Source organism: Lithobates pipiens, unplaced genomic scaffold (genome assembly GCF_037356315.1).
Source record: "Lithobates pipiens isolate NorthernLeopardFrog02 unplaced genomic scaffold, aLitPip1_a1.2 Scaffold_13, whole genome shotgun sequence".
Taxonomy (NCBI): domain Eukaryota; kingdom Metazoa; phylum Chordata; class Amphibia; order Anura; family Ranidae; genus Lithobates; species Lithobates pipiens.
The window spans coordinates 289,514,281-289,530,015 of NW_027507718.1; the positions used below are offsets into that span (position 1 = coordinate 289,514,281).

The 15,735-nt window shown below is 40.4% G+C and overlaps 1 protein-coding gene and 1 long non-coding RNA gene across 3 annotated transcripts in view; one reads left to right on the forward strand and one right to left on the reverse strand.

Annotated features, from left to right (window-relative positions):
* ANK2 (ankyrin 2) overlaps window positions 1–15,735 on the forward strand; it is a 749,119-nt gene that overhangs the window by 254,284 nt on the left and 479,100 nt on the right. The window lies entirely within an intron of this gene.
* LOC143974931 (uncharacterized) overlaps window positions 1–15,735 on the reverse strand; it is a 57,334-nt gene that overhangs the window by 2,127 nt on the left and 39,472 nt on the right. The window contains exons 4-6 of the long non-coding RNA XR_013272299.1: window positions 9,976–10,012; window positions 3,985–4,146; window positions 2,622–2,697 (exon numbers count right to left, since the gene is read on the reverse strand). This is a non-coding gene — a long non-coding RNA (uncharacterized LOC143974931). The remainder of the gene's footprint in view (window positions 1–2,621; window positions 2,698–3,984; window positions 4,147–9,975; window positions 10,013–15,735) is intronic.

Sequence of the window (15,735 nt, forward strand, 5' to 3'; positions counted from 1 at the left end):
AACTATTAAACATGATTTATTTTTTTTTGCATCTTTTTTTGTTTGTTTAGCAAAAAATAAAACTCCCAGCTGTAATTAAATACCACCAAAAGAAAGCTCTGTTTGTGGGAAAAAAATTATAAAAATATAACTTGGGTACAGTGTTGTATGGCTGCGCAATTGTCATTCAAAATGCATCAGCGCTGAAAACGGAAAATTGGTCTGGGCAGGAGGGGGGTTTAAGTGCCCAGTAAGCAAGTGGTTAAGTTTATTTTTTTTAAATCTTTTGTAAACAACTTAAGAAAGCTTCATTGTCATTTTCTTTTAAGATCCAATCAATATTATTTTGACTCGTTGTTAACAGTGCACCTAAAGTGGTTGTAAAGGCTGAAAGTTTTTTACTGTAATGCATTCTATGGTCAAGGAGGAGGAGCCAGGAGCACTGGCCAAGAAGAGGAAGCTCGAGGCTGCTTTGTGCAAAACCACTGTACAGAGCAGGTAAGTATAAGATAGTTGTTATTTAAAAAAAAAAAACTAACCTTTAATACCACTTTAAATGGTGTTTGACCCATAGGCCAATACCTACTCTGCATATTTGATAATCCAGCACTGCTTAAGGTATACTTTTGATTTGGGAATAAGTTGAGGTTGAGGTCTTTTGCTGCCTGGGCCTAAAATACAATTGGATCCACAGGGACATATGATTAATTTGTAAATCACTACTGGTATCTGCAGGTATCATAAGGTGTCTGCCCTTCAGTACTGCTGTTGCCCTAAAAATGTTAGGTCAGGTTCCCTTTAATGCCACAACAGGAATATGGGATCAATTCACAAAGCTAACACACCAATTAAAGGATCATTATTTAAAGTGGTTGTAAAATCTATTTTCTTTTTTATTAAAATATTAAACAAGTTTATAATTACCTCCCCTGTGCAATGGTATTTCACAGAGCGCCCCCAAAACCTCCTCTTCTGGGGTCTCCCACTGGCTCTCTTGGCTCCTCCTTTTCTATGCCTGCCCTCATAGCAGGCCACTTGTTATGTGGGCAGATGTGTGGGCTCAATCCTGAGCCGGGTTCTGTGTGTCTACACAACACACAACAAGGTTCAGCCCCACCCCCTGCTCTTTGCTTACTAGATGTGATTGACAGCAGTAGGGGCCAATGGTTCCTGCTGTTCTCAGCAAAGCCTATGAGACCAGGAAGAAAGGGAGAGAAGACAAGCAGTCAGGCACAGCTCTGGATCGATACAGGAGTCAGGTAAGTGCTAGGGAGGGGGAATAAACAGTGGAAGTTTTTTTTACCTTAGTGGTTGTAAACCCTCACATATACCCAGTGAAGTTAATAGCCTCAGATGATACACAGAGATTAAACAAATCCTCCTACATAGATTTTACATCTTCTCCTATCTACACCCCTTTCAAAAAGGCAGATCGAGTTAAAAAATCTTTCTTCATCTGTCAGGAGCACAGAGGAGTGGGAAGAGAGACTGCAGTGTGTAAGAGCTGATTGTAGGAAAGGACCACCCCTCCCCCCCCCCCCCAATCACACACAGTAGAACTGTGTTGTGAATAGACAAGCTCCATTCTGGGCTCTTCAACCCCCCCCCCCCCATCCCCCCCATCCCTCCCGACACAAATTTATCTCATGTGTCGGGAAAACTTCTCAGAAGTGACTCATGCTGATAACAGAGGAATGAAGCACCAGAGAGAAATTACACTTTTGCTTTGAGAGTGATACGTAAACACTACAGCTATACAGTAGGGGTTTGCTCAGATTCCATGACTGAGGTTTACAGCTACTTTAATGCAGAGAATGCATTAACATAAAAAAAAAAAAAACCTTTTAGACATTAGAACCACTTAATAAAAGGATGACAGTTACATTTAGATGAGTCTAATGAGAATTGTCAAGTCTTTCCTTGTGTAAAGCTTTGTGAATTGTGTCTATAGTTGGTTGACAGTTTTAGGGTAGATGCACTTGGGTTGAATCATACACTGACTTCTTATATCTCTAGGGGACTCAAGTTAAGAAATATCTACAGCTGATTTCCCTGGTCTGCCAGACTGTCCATGTACTGCACTCATTTTCCCTGTTAGCATTTTCATTCATGCCACATTATGGAGAATGCAGGTGAATAAAGAGGAGTTTAAGGATGATATGGATCTGTTCTAGCAATTTTGGTGGGGACATTTAGAAACTGGAAGCTCTAAGGGATATAAGCTAGCATACATCCCAGCTGTCCCTCATTTTGAACCACATCCCTCTGTCCTTCTTACCTGCTCAGGTGTCCCTCATTTTGAACAGATGTGTAGGACTCTATAATAAATGTAATACTTTACTACCAAATGTGTTACACTACACTAAACCTTTTACACTAACAGATTAATTATCACACACAGGCCAGCACACATTTTGGTGCCTCGAATGTTAGACCTATTCCTTGGTATATTTGACCAACTGATTCCAAAATTGGCAGCAATTTTCCCCTATCTGCTCTAGTTTTTAAGATGCAGCATAAATGCCATATGTGATTGAGGCAGCACCATTGTGAAGTAGCCATAACCTCTAGATGCTCGATCTGCAAAAATGAAACAATATGAGTGGCAAGATACACACACGTCATATATGATCATAACTTACACTTTAGAATCCAATGTTTCCAATGTAAAGTTAAAGTTGGAAGTATTTAAACACTCTCACTATATCTGCTAACACTCTGTAACAGAAGAACAAGTTTATCAGCAAGATCGTTTAAAAAACAAATAGTTTATAAGTTCAACCACATTTAAAAAACTAGAGCTGATACAGTCTAGCCACTGCAATTTTCTGAATCCGCTCCCCAAATTACCCCAAAATTAGATCTAAAAAGACCTCAGTATTGTTTTAAAAAAAGAAAGTATAAAGGAAACTTTGTGTGAAAAAAAAAACACATTTCGGTTTAACCATTCTTTGCATATTAATTCTCTATGGGCCGTGTAACAGGGGGCATGGCAGGGGGTGTTCGGTGCCTATATACTCTGCATCAGCTTTCAGTGGAGTGACTGTTTAAAACTTGAGGACTGTTTTAAAACTTGAAGTTCTGTTTAAAATTCCCAGTAAGATAAATTGTTACTGGTAAATAATTCTCATACAACAGAATTTCTTTACAAGCAAAAAAGAATAAAACGGATAAGAGTTAAATGGGAAATGATGTATCCTGTCCTCAACCCATAGACAGAACATTAACAATTAAGTGGAACAACATTTCTTTTGTTTGTAGACTAGCAGAGCTGTTTGACTTTTTGTCATTGTAGCTGAATACAACGTACATAACGAGAAATGTGAAAAATCCTATTCTGTTAAATGAATAGAAAGATTTCAGGTTTCCATAGCAACTCATTGCTGCATGTTCATAGATTTTTACTGAAAGGTCAAGGTATATGCCATTTTTTTTCGCTGCAAAATCTTGGAAAAAAGGTTTATGTGAGGCCATCAACAAAGTTTTTCTACCTAAAAATTTTGAAAGACAAGATAAGTAGAACTTGGACTAGTAGATATTGGATAGATTGGATGGTATTTGCTAGCCTATGGGTACTTTGCAGTATTTTTAGGTACAAGCTATTCTCAAGAGAAGAGACAGTGGCTGGGTTAGGTTTTGTTAGCTCGTCACTGTTCCCCAGGGAATAGGCAGACACCGTATATGTCAGCACGACATAAACAGCGACCTTCTGCTGACATGGGAATGCACCATAATACACTCATTTCTCCATGCAACGCATCAAAGCTCAGAGTTGTGAATGTACCTGTAGAACACCTAGATATTCTGACATTGCATGTCTATGGGCACTTAACAACTCAGTGATGATAAAAAAAAGCAACTCCAGGCTGCGAGACTGGTTCAGACAAAAGTACAACTACATAAAGTGTTACTAAACCCAGGACCCTACATTCACTATACCTGGTTTCCCACAGTACACAGAACATGGAAATGCATATGTTTTAGTTAATATAAACTGCTAAATACCTTTTCTCATCAGCAGTTAGAGCAGTCTTCTAACCTCGATCAGTGCCTGGTTAAAGCTTGTTGGAGGAGTTTTCATTCTACTCTGATTGTCCTATGAGGCTGCATGACTCTTGACCCTCTGTCTGGACACTGCTGATTGGCCTTGTGCTGATCACATGCACCCTGCCAAGAAAAAAAAAGAACTCTCTAGCAATACACTGAGCATGTGCAGCTTGCCCCCAAGGCTCTGTACTATCAGGAGATGGTTTGGGGACTGTGGAAGAAGGGGAAGATCAGAGAAGACAGGATCAGACAGCCTTTTTACACAATGCAGAGGATTAACCCCTTAGGTTAGGCAGTGAGTATAACAAGCATGCTTTACTCCATATACGGACTGATTTTACTTTTGTGGATTTAGTAACACTTTAAAGTAGAACTAAAGACAAATATTGTTTTTCATTTTGGATAAAATAAAGGAGGGCTAAAACCCCTCTCAGTCTTTTATTTTGCCATCTGTATCCTGTTAGGGAGTTTTCCCATCTTTTCCTGCCCCATGGCCAAAACAGGAAATGAGAGAAAATTCCTCCAAAGTCAGGAAATCCCCATTTGTCCAAGGTTACCAGGACTAGTGTCCTCATTGGAAGATTTTTCCTATTGCTGTTTTGGTGACAAGCCAAAATTTGGGATTAACTTTTAATTTCACTGTTGGTGATATAAAAGAATAAACAGTGAGGGTGAATCTTCCCAACAGAGGCAGAGAAATCAATACAAATCTGACATGTGTCCTCTATCTAAAACTAAAAATACACGTTTTGCCTTTAGGTATACTTTAAAGTGTATCTATGGTCTAAACATAAAATCATATATTTGTTCCCAAATTGAATTTCAATTATTTCTAGCCTACTTCTATTTTTTTGAACTATCCTAAAGTTTGTAATAAGCATCCCCATATGTTTACTTCTTTGATTTTTGTGACATCTATTCACTATGCCTTGTTGATTGGCACTGCCGTGTCACACATTTCCCACAGCCTTCTGTCTGAACTACAGAGATTCTGAGAAGAGGAGTTTCAGGAGGCAGAGTCAGTACAGGAATCACTGCTTGCAGGCAGCAAGGTACCATGGGACATATAGTCCTTAGAAATTGTAAGTAAACAACAGCAGATAAGCTGCAAAGCATCCAGGAAATGTAGGAGAGATTTTCAGCAAACAGGCAGAGCTCACAACATAAAAGAATACTTTTCAAATAAGCACATATTGGACTGTCAAAATAGCTAGTGTTTGTATTGCTATTACCACATTGATGTTAAAATAATAGGGTATACTGTGACAATCAGGGGCGGCCCGTCCATTCGGGGCACCCGGGCGCTGCCCCCTCTCTCCAGGCCTCCCCCTATATGCAATGGATAGATTCATGCATAGCATGAATCTATCCATTGCCACCACGGCCAGCCCACCCCGTTCAGCCCCTTTCATGATTCTTTTTTCAGTTTTTTGCCCCCCCCCCCAACAAAAAAACACTGGTGACGATAGAACTCTTTTAAAGCCAAAAAGGCAATGCAATTTAGCATTTGCTAATTTGCATTTTATATAATTTCCTCACATGTGTTTCTTTGCAACAGTGTGCTATTGGGTGAGATAGGATGAGATGGGTGGTATGATGACAACTGACCTGCCCAGTAATTAGTAATATGGCTCAGTGATTTTCAAAAATGGCCCAGCCTTTGGTTTTATGATACTTCCCTGGGAAAGAAAGTAAATCCTGCTAACTGTAATGTAGCCATTTGGTAGAAAAACAGCCTTGTGTTATCACTAACATAGCATTCTGGGGACATCAACCTAAACCTTCACATTTCCAACATTGGTATTCTCATCCTTACTCAGTTTAGGCCTTGTACTGCCTCTTAGATTGAGTGACAGCACTTTCACAGAACATAATTATGTATAAGAGTCTGTAGTTTGCCCATCAAATCTTATATAATCTTTTTGAAATATAACTGCAATGGAAACACATCTAGGGCACGCACCGTCAGGCTTTTATTCACATCCAGTGGATTTTGTATTCTGATTTAAGTCTGCAGGAATGCAAAACACAATTGAAGCCAGTTATACGGCGGTCAAAGGCATCTGTCAATGAACCCTGAATGTTCTTAAAGCACCTCAAACTGATGTCCTTGACACAAGTCCAAAGCCTGTCGACACATAACCTAAAGAACATTACATTGAAAAGGAAGTATCTACCAGGTTAGTCACATAGACAGACATACTTACATAGTACATGGACCACTTAGTAAACATTTTATTCAATAAATACCAGTAATCTCCAAGTAATATAGGGTCCTATTATGAAGCTGCAGAGACACCAGAGAGATGCAGCAGCTCACTGAGTGCTATGGTTCTACTTGCCACTATATCACTAAAGGGACAATTATGCATCAACTCCAAGATCTTGTAATCTCATGAACAGAGGGATGCACTCAGTTTGCTGATATAATAGTTTTCAAAGCCTCTTCAATTACAGCAAGGCCAATACGTTTTTACAGGTAAATCAAACTGTCTAAGGAGCCTTAAATCCCTTTCATACAAGGTGGACCCTGTTTTGACCAGCAGGGTATCTGTCTGCTGTTTGCCTGCTGATTGGAGCACAGCAGGCAGATGACAGGTCCATGTCCGCTCAGTTCCTGCAGTGCCGACACTTCCCACAGTTCCTACCCTATGGATGGCCGGGTGTAAGCAGACTCTCTCTCTCTCTGTTTACACCCGACTGCCCCTTGACCTGATCCGCCTAGAAGAAGGCGGATCCATTTTTTTTATAGTTGACTGGTTCGAATTGGAGGTAGACATGTTTAAATGCGCACATTTACACCCGCCGGTCTATAGGGGTGAATGGACTGTCTGTTCAGGTCCAACTGAAAAATTGACAAACAGACCTGATTGTAATGAAAGGAGCCTTATGCAAATGTATTTACACACAAACACAGAGGTATATGCTAAACTTTTTTTGATTAAGCAAGTCCAGTCACAATTTAGCAAGAATTGTAAAAAAAATACATCTGATAAAAGAAGACGAGTCCCGGAGTTATGGTTGGAAAGCTAAAAAGGCAGTGAGATCACTTTTTGTTACACCTGGTATATGCACCATGGGGACCTGGAAAACTTTTGTTAAATGCAACAAATCACTGATTCCAAACATAAATTGCGCCCCTGTTGCGTCTGGCTAAGACTCTAATAGACTGCAAACCGATGCATCACAAGGCTGTTATTATTCTACCTAGTGATTTTTCATGGCATGCTTATTGATCTCAGCATGTTTTAGGGTTGCTACTTTTTCCAGTTAGATGTTTTAGCCTTGCCTTATATTATCTTCAATGCAAAATTCAAATATATTTCCAATGAAAATGGAAGTCAAAAATATTACAAAGTGCAACTGTTTATAATAACTGTGTATATTGTAGCTCAAGCCCTGTGCTGTGGAAAGATGCACTGCTAGTGTGGTAAAGCCCCAGACCTCTTAGATTAATCACTGAAAATACAAAGCTTACACTGTGTTAGATAATGCCATGACCTCTGTAATGCCATTTCCTTCCACATACTGCAGAAGCTGAAAATGATCGTGTTAGGATTTAAGGATTTCAAGCAGAAAACCCATCTTCCAAGCACAACTCTATTAAATGTCAGTGTTGCATGATGTCAGTAGCATTTTGTAGTGGGGACATGTTTGTCTGTGTCAAAAGGTCTTATGACCCAGAGATGGACTGTCTCTGTCACGTATTCAGATGTGTATATTTGGCGTTCATATGAATTTCTGATGAGTTTCAGTTTGGGAATAAATTTTTTTAAATTATATTGGTAAAAATGCTAATCTTTGACTTTTGAATATATGTTTTAAAGGCCCAGTTATTTTGCTGCATGATGGTCACTCTATTTGTTCCTATAGTTCCTAATTCTCCATACATATTATGGTTCTATTCAGACACACAAAAGCCCTTTCAAGCAGTAATACTGTCCCTGCCTAAATGGTAAATCTGTCATTTTGTCTTAACGTCAGTCCTTGTCCATTCCTTGGCTATTCTATGTGATTGATTTCTGACCTGTAATTCCTTGTCTTTGTGTTCTTAACCATAAGAAATGATTTATGAGAATAAAATGCTTCTGCAGCCTTCTATCCTGTTAGCCAATGTATATTTATTACCTGACAAATTGTTAAGTGTATAATGTCATAGAAACTCTTTATAAATTTCCCTAAATAGGTGCTCACTTGAAAATTCATGTTTTCCTCTGCAGGGTAAAGCAATAGGTGCGCTTTAGTGTCTCAATCCCCAGCAGCGCCTGATTACTTTTTCTTTGCTCAATCTTTAAAGTGGACCTTTCTCAACTTTCACTACAAATCATATCAGTGTGCAGCTCTGCATGCTGATATGAAATCATCAAACATTTTCAAATTTTTACTGTTTTTAATTGAGTGAGGCATTGGTGATGTAACCAGGGCCTCACAGATGCATCGTGGGAAGGCTACATCATCATTGCCTTCCCCCTTAGATGATGTTCCTGGCACAGTTCCAAGAATTAAAGGGAGCTCTGCCTCTACTGAAAATAGCTGTGAGAAGAATGAGATGAAAATAAAAATAAAGTATGAATATTTTTATTTATTACAGGTGCTTACATAGCACTGTCAACTTACACAGCACTTTACATATGTTATTATACATTCACATCAGTCCCTGCCCTTAAAGTGTAAGAAACAGAAAAATCTGTATGCTGAACTTACACAGGACCCCCACCAGTCCCGCTAACCTGAATGGCGGTAATCGCCCATTCTGAGACCCAGTATAGCCACCTCATGGCTCCGGGGCTTAGAAATCCTCTCAGCTCTCTCCTCTTCTTCCTCCCCACTGAGAGGACGGGCTACACGGCTTCTGATTGGTCCGTGCCGCCCACGTGACAGTGCTAACCAATTAGAATGCTCCTAAATGTACCTGCTGACGGGATACATTTAGGAGATTAAGCTCCGGGGATTTCTAAGCCTATACCAGGGCTCACGGGCGATCGCTATCATGTGGCAGCTGTACTGTATATTCATTAGGAAAAAGGTACTTAGATGTTTTTATTTTATTAAACTAATTGCAGTGCCATCATCCACATACAGAAAGAGAAGGGACAATGTAAATCGAACTGAGTGTTACGTATTACTTCTTTTTGATATTGCAATTGTCCTAGCTTTGATGATATGTGCACACAATATTATTGCCATACCTTGACTCTTCACAATTAGCTCCACTTCAGGAGAGAATACAAGGCCAGAGCATGCATACAATCTGACAACCTTGTCTTTGGCGTGTGCCTTGAAGGTCAAAAGCATCAAAGATTCAGTTAGCTGCACGCTCTGAAACCAAGCCTAAATTTAGAACAAGTTAGAGAGATAAAGTTCCACTATGCCGCAACTACGAAATCTCATACTTCTTCAACACCATTATACGTAAATACTCTACCCATTCAGTGGTACAATCCAGAATATTATAGGTGTTTGTTTTACTTAAAGATGAATTCCAGGTATAGATATTTTATTCTTGGTTATTGATTCTGCTTGGTCCAATGTAACTATGTATATACCAGACCTGGCCGATGCTCCTTGAAGCTGGAATTTACTGAAGTAGATACCTCTAGTCTAGTGATCTCCACTTGCTTTTGGGTGCCGAGCAGCTGCCTTGCTGCATTGTGAAAACAGGAGATTGGCCGCTTGGCATGGGCACCAATCAGAGAATATTTTACATTTTCTGAATGAGATGGAGAGCATGGTGTCAAAGTGGAACTGCCAGGGAACACAGGTAAAGTAAGTATATGGAGGCTGGGGGACCCCCATTCAGAGGCATTGTATGGGTAAGGTGGCAGTGTTTCTTCAAATATGTACAATAACAAATCCATATGCATTTAATTATTTTTATGTACATATTTTATTTTTATTTAAACCTTTATCAAAACAAAGTGACAGGAACAATCCAGAGGGGGAACTTACCTCCTTCTGTCTTATAATTACCAATCTGCTCTGTAATCTGTAGAAGTAAACACATAAGTTATTGTGTTATACATGGACTACATCGACACAGGAGACAAGACAACTTTCATTTGTGAATGTACAGCATTAGTGCGCTTTCATTTTCTAGGAGAGAAAAGGGCAGCATTGACTCTGACTCCTTTACTGATCTTTTAATGCGTGTTAAGAATTGGAAATAGCTTAAATCAGTATTAAACCAAAAAGCAAATACCAATTATTAGCTGTGATGGCTGCATTTGTTTTCTTTTTTGGTTTTGGTATTCATCTGGTGATCCAGGCAGTAAGTCTGTTGTTTTTCAAAGGACAAGCTCTCTTCCAGATGAACCAGTTTACAGGGATGAGACAAACCATTTTCCACTGACAGGCGTGATTACAGTGATGGGCTTTTATTTTTTTATGTAAAGCTGTTATCCGATATGGAAAAAACTGTTTCCTGTAACTGCTTATAACGTTTTTCTTTAACTGCTTGCCGACCAGCCGGGGCAGTTTTGTTGTTGAGGCAGAATGGCACGGCTGGGCAAAACGACATTACCTTACGTTGCTTTGCCTTTTGGCCACTAGGGGCACGCGCTCGCAGCGTGTGCCTGGAGCCGATGTGAGTGCCCCGCGTGTGCGATGACCACCAAGCACCCGCGATCGCTCGTGACAGAGTGAGAACTGGGATCTGTGTGTGTAAATACACAAATCCTGGTTCTTTCAGGGGAGTAGAGACAGATCGTGTGTTCATACTAAATATGAACACGATCTCTCTCTCCTCCTAGACAGTCCCACCCCCCGTACAGTTAGAACACAACTAGGGAATACAGTTAACCCCTTGACCGCCCCCTAGTGTTAACCCCTTCCCTGCCAGTGCATTTTAATAGCATTGATTGCTATATAATTGTCAGTGGTCCCAAAAATGTGTCAAAAGTATCCAATTAATCCACTGCAACATTGCAGTCCCGATAAAAATCTCAGATCGCTGCCATTGCTAGTAAAAAGAAAATAATAATAAAAATGCCATAAATCTATCCCCTATTTTGGAGACGCTATAACTTTTGCGCAAACCAATCAATATACGCTTATTGCGATTTTTATTACCAAAAATATGTAGAAGAATACATATCGGCCTAAACTGAGGAAAAAATTGGCTTTTTTAAAAAACAATTGGGGATATTTATTATAGCAAAAAGTACAACATATTGGGGGTTATTTACTAAAGGCAAATCCACTTGAAAGTGCACTTAACCCCCCTAGCGGTAATCCCGAGTCTGGCTCGGGTTGGGATTTCACTAACAGGAGCAGTAACCCCGAGCCAGACTCGGGATCGCATCGCTCGATGCAGGGGAGGACACAGTGAGAGTTACTTACCTTGTCCCCTGGATCCAGCGATGTCCCCCACGCTGTGTGATCGAGCTGTCCTCCGCTCGATTTACAGTGCCGAATGCTGCGGAGCTCTGTTCCCTGCGACGTTACGGCGCACGGGAGCGGAGATCGGCGGCAAATTCAAAAAAGTAAAAAGACACAAAACACACACAGCACTGTAATCTTACAGATTACGGTGCTGTATTAAAAAATACACACCCCCTTTGTCCCTAGTGGTCTGGGCAGTGCCCTGCATGCACTTTTATATTATAAATACAGTTTTTTTCTGCCTGGAATTTGGAGATTTCCCATAGCAACCAAAATGTGTCCCTTTTTCAGTGTTTTAGGATTTGATTACATTATTGAATAATTTTTATTATTATTTATTATATTATAAGCTTTATCATACCCGGGATGTCTGCTAGACTCTGGTTTGGACAAATTTAAGAGAGTTATTCCTAAGAATTACAGGACTACAAAATAAAATGCCAGATTTCCAATGCAAAATAATTGTACCGCTTTCAGCACCCAAAACCAGAATGAATCATACCGCCAGGGAGGTTAAAGTGCACTTGGAAGTAAAGCCGTTGTAGATCCGTTGTAGATAGCTTGCACATGATTGGATGATAAAATCCGCAGAGCTTCACCTCATTTCCGCTCTACCCCTTAGATTTAGAGTGACTGCACTTCCAAATGCACTTTCAGTGCACTTGCAGTGCAAAGTGGATTTGCCTTTCGGAAATAACGCCCATTGTGTTTTTTTCAAAATTGTCGCTATTTTTTCGTTTATAGCATAAAAAATAAAAAAAGATGATCAAATACCTCCAAAAGAAAGCTATATTGTGGGAAAAAAAAGGATGTAAAATTTGTTTGAGTACAACATTGCACGATCACACAATTTTCAGTTAAAGTGACGCAGTGCCGTATCGCAAAAATGGCCTGATCATTGAGCAGCCATATCTTCCGGGGCTGAAGTGGTTAAAAGGTTTCTTTATAATGTTTTTATTCTTTCTTTTTTTTTTTTTTCCTTTCCTAAGGGGCAGATCTAGAACAACTATGGAGATTTGAAGTTCTGACTTTAGTCTGACTTTCTACTCTGTATGATAAATTGATAAACGTTATCACTACTTCCATAAAATATCATATTACCAGTTTCCACATGGGCACATCTGTGTCATTTATTTAAAGTAATTGTAAACAATCTCCTTGTAAAACAACACATTCATTTTAAAATAGAAATGAATGGCAACATTTTTTTGTATAGATATAAAAAAACATTATAAATAACTTTCTTCCTGTTTTTAAAAGTGATCACATTCCCTCTGTTCTCACCTGCATAAGAGCTGGGGGGGGGGGGGGGGGAGAAGCAGCAGCACACTAAGCTTTCCAGTAAATGGCTGTGCAGCAGTAGTGTGTCTGGACAAGTCTGATCATTGGAGGAGATTACACTCAGTTTCCAGCACAGCTAGAGAAGTGACCATGGTGTGCTCTCCTGCTTAGTGTGGTCAGTTTTTAATAGGAAAGCAAGTTTCCTATTAAAAGTTTTTAATAGGAAAGCAAAGGGACTAGCAGGGAGACCAGGTATTTCCCATAAAGGAAGCAATTCAAAGAGAACAGGATACTTTCTCATACAAGTACATGGTACAGCACGCACATATCAAGAATTTAAAGTGTTGGGGTAACAAATGCTTTAAGCTCATTTTCACTTGTGTTGGTGGGTATTATACTACCTTATGGAAATAGTGATCACGTTTACCAGTTTATGATTTCACATTATATGTCCTGCCAAACGGTATGCACATTTGGTCTGTGCAAATGCCAGCAAAATCCAATGTTACTATGCTATTTTCCCTCCAGGGCAGATGTCCTTCATTCATAAGAATAACATGAATCAGAAAAATACTGCATTACGGCCACTAGATGGAGCTGATAATCATAGTAAATAAGTATCTCCTGTGATCATCAGCTCTGTCTAGTAACCATGATACAGTATTTTCCTTATTAATTGTATTCTTATGAATGAACAACATCTGCCTTGGAGAGAAAATAGCCTAGTAACAATCAGATTTGCCAGCCTTCGCACAGAATGAACATGCATGCATTTTTGCAGAATGAATAGCTCTGAAAATATATTATAAATATCTCATACCTTGCCTCAAAGGCTCGCAATTTTAATTTTTTTAAGCTTTGTTACTGCTTCTGTAGGTTCTCTGTGTGTTTCTTTTTCTTTATCCTCAAAGGAAGGGCAGGTGTGTTTGTGATCCTATTTATCATATTCCATGCTGTCCTCAGAAGAGGAATGATACATGCCTGGCTATTTATTTTAATCTCCTCTTTCTATCCCCCATGGAAGATAGGATTTGTCTTTCAGGACCCACGAAGAGCACTAGAATATATTAGCAATTCATATAATTTATAATCAAATCCCTCTCTTTCATTAGGGAATGTCAGCCTATGATGGGTACATTGGTCAGTGTGAAATGATAAAAGGAGTGCTCCAGGCGGCCTCACTAACATGGCATATAAAAAGAACACAATACACTTCATCTGTCATAAACCAGAATTAGGATTTAACCCTTCGCATTTTGTTTGCCAGAAGGAAGCTTGATTTATATTTCTAGAATAATTACAAATATTTTACCCATATGCTGTTCTCTTTCATTAATGTTTTTTTTAATGTTAATATGTTTTATTTTCTTTTCTCTTGGTGGGGCAGATTTCTGGGTGTTTCTCCACTGAGACCTAATTATCTCCAATTTTCAGAATGGCAGACAGTTACTGTACATGGCACTGTCTGAGACCGCCTGCTCTTCTTAGGAAAAATAAATAGGCAAAAGTAGAATGAAGAATTCTAATATATTTATTCATACAAACCTTTTTTATAATCCTGAGGAGTATCTACTTTTTGTATCTACTTTCTTAAATAATAGCTACATTTCATTACAAAAAAAAGCTAAATGTTAAACAATCTGCCTTAGCTTTTCTGTTAACAGATCAAACAGAAATCCTTGAACAAATGTACATGAATATTTCAGCAGCTGCGACTGAGGTCTATTGAAGCTCCTGGGTTAAAATTCAGTGCTTTGCATAAGTATTCAACCCTTGGACTTTTCCACATTGTGTTCTAAATGCGTTGCAAAGCCAACTGTAAAGTTATTTTCTTCCTTTTATAAAGTTTAACATTTCTCTATACAAAGAACAGCACAAATAATCAAAGTCAATGCAATTCTCTCTCTCTCTCTCTCTCTCTCTCTCCTCCTCCCCCTCTCTCCCCTTCCCCTCTCTCTCCCTGATCTCCCCCCCCCCACTCTCTCTCTCCCTCATCTCTCTCTCCCTCTCCCTCTTCCCTCATCTCTCTCTCTCTCCCTTTCTCTCCTCCCTCTCCCCCCCTCACTCTCTCCCTCTCTCTCTCCCTCCCTCTCCCTCTCTCTCCCTTTCCCTCCCCCTCTCTCTATCCCCCTTTCTCTCTCTCTCTCTCTCTCCCCTCTCTCTCCCCTCTCTATCTCCCTTTCTCTCTCCTCCTCTTCTTTCTTCTCTCCCTTCTCTACCTCATCTCTCTCTTTCCCCCTCTCTGTCTCCCTCATCTCTCTCTATCTTCCTCATCTCTCCCCCTCTCTCCCCCTCTCTCTCTCCCTCATCTCTCTTCCCCCTCCCCTTCTCTCTACCCCTCATCTCTCTCTCCCTCTCTCTCTCCCCCTCTCTCTCTCCCACTCATCTCTCCCTCTCTCTCCCCCTCTCTCTCCCTCACTCTCTCCCCTTTCTCTCTCTCTCCCCCTCTCATTCCCCCTCTCTCTCCCTTTCTCTGCCCCTCTCTCTCCCCCTGTCCCCCTCTCTCCACCCTCTATCCCCCTCATCTCTCTCTCTCTCTCTCCCCTCGCCCTCTCTCTCTCCCCCTCTCTCTCCCTCCCCCTATCTCCCTCTCTCCCTACCCCCTCTCTTTCTCCCTTTCTCTCCCTCTCCCTATCCCTCTCTCTCTCCCTCGCCTCTCTCTCTCCCCCTCTCTCTCTCTGGTTCATCTCTCTCTCTCCCCCTCTCTCCGGTTCATCTCTCTCTCTCCCTCTTCCTCTCTCTCCCTCTCCCTCCCTCTCTCCCTCTCTCTCCTCTCCCCCCCTCTCTCTCTCCCCTCTCTCCCCCCTCATCTCTCTCCCCCCTCTTTCCCCCTCTCTCCTTTCTCTCCCCCTCTCTCTCTCTCCCTCACTCCCTTTTCTCTCTTTCTTTCTCCCTTGCTCACTTTATCTCCCTTTCTCTCTCTATCTACAGTGGTGTGAAAAAGTGTTTGCCCCCTTCCTCATTTCCTGTTCCTTTGCATGTTTGTCACACTTAAGTGTTCCGGAACATCAAACCAATTTAAACAATAGTCAAGGACAACACAAGTAA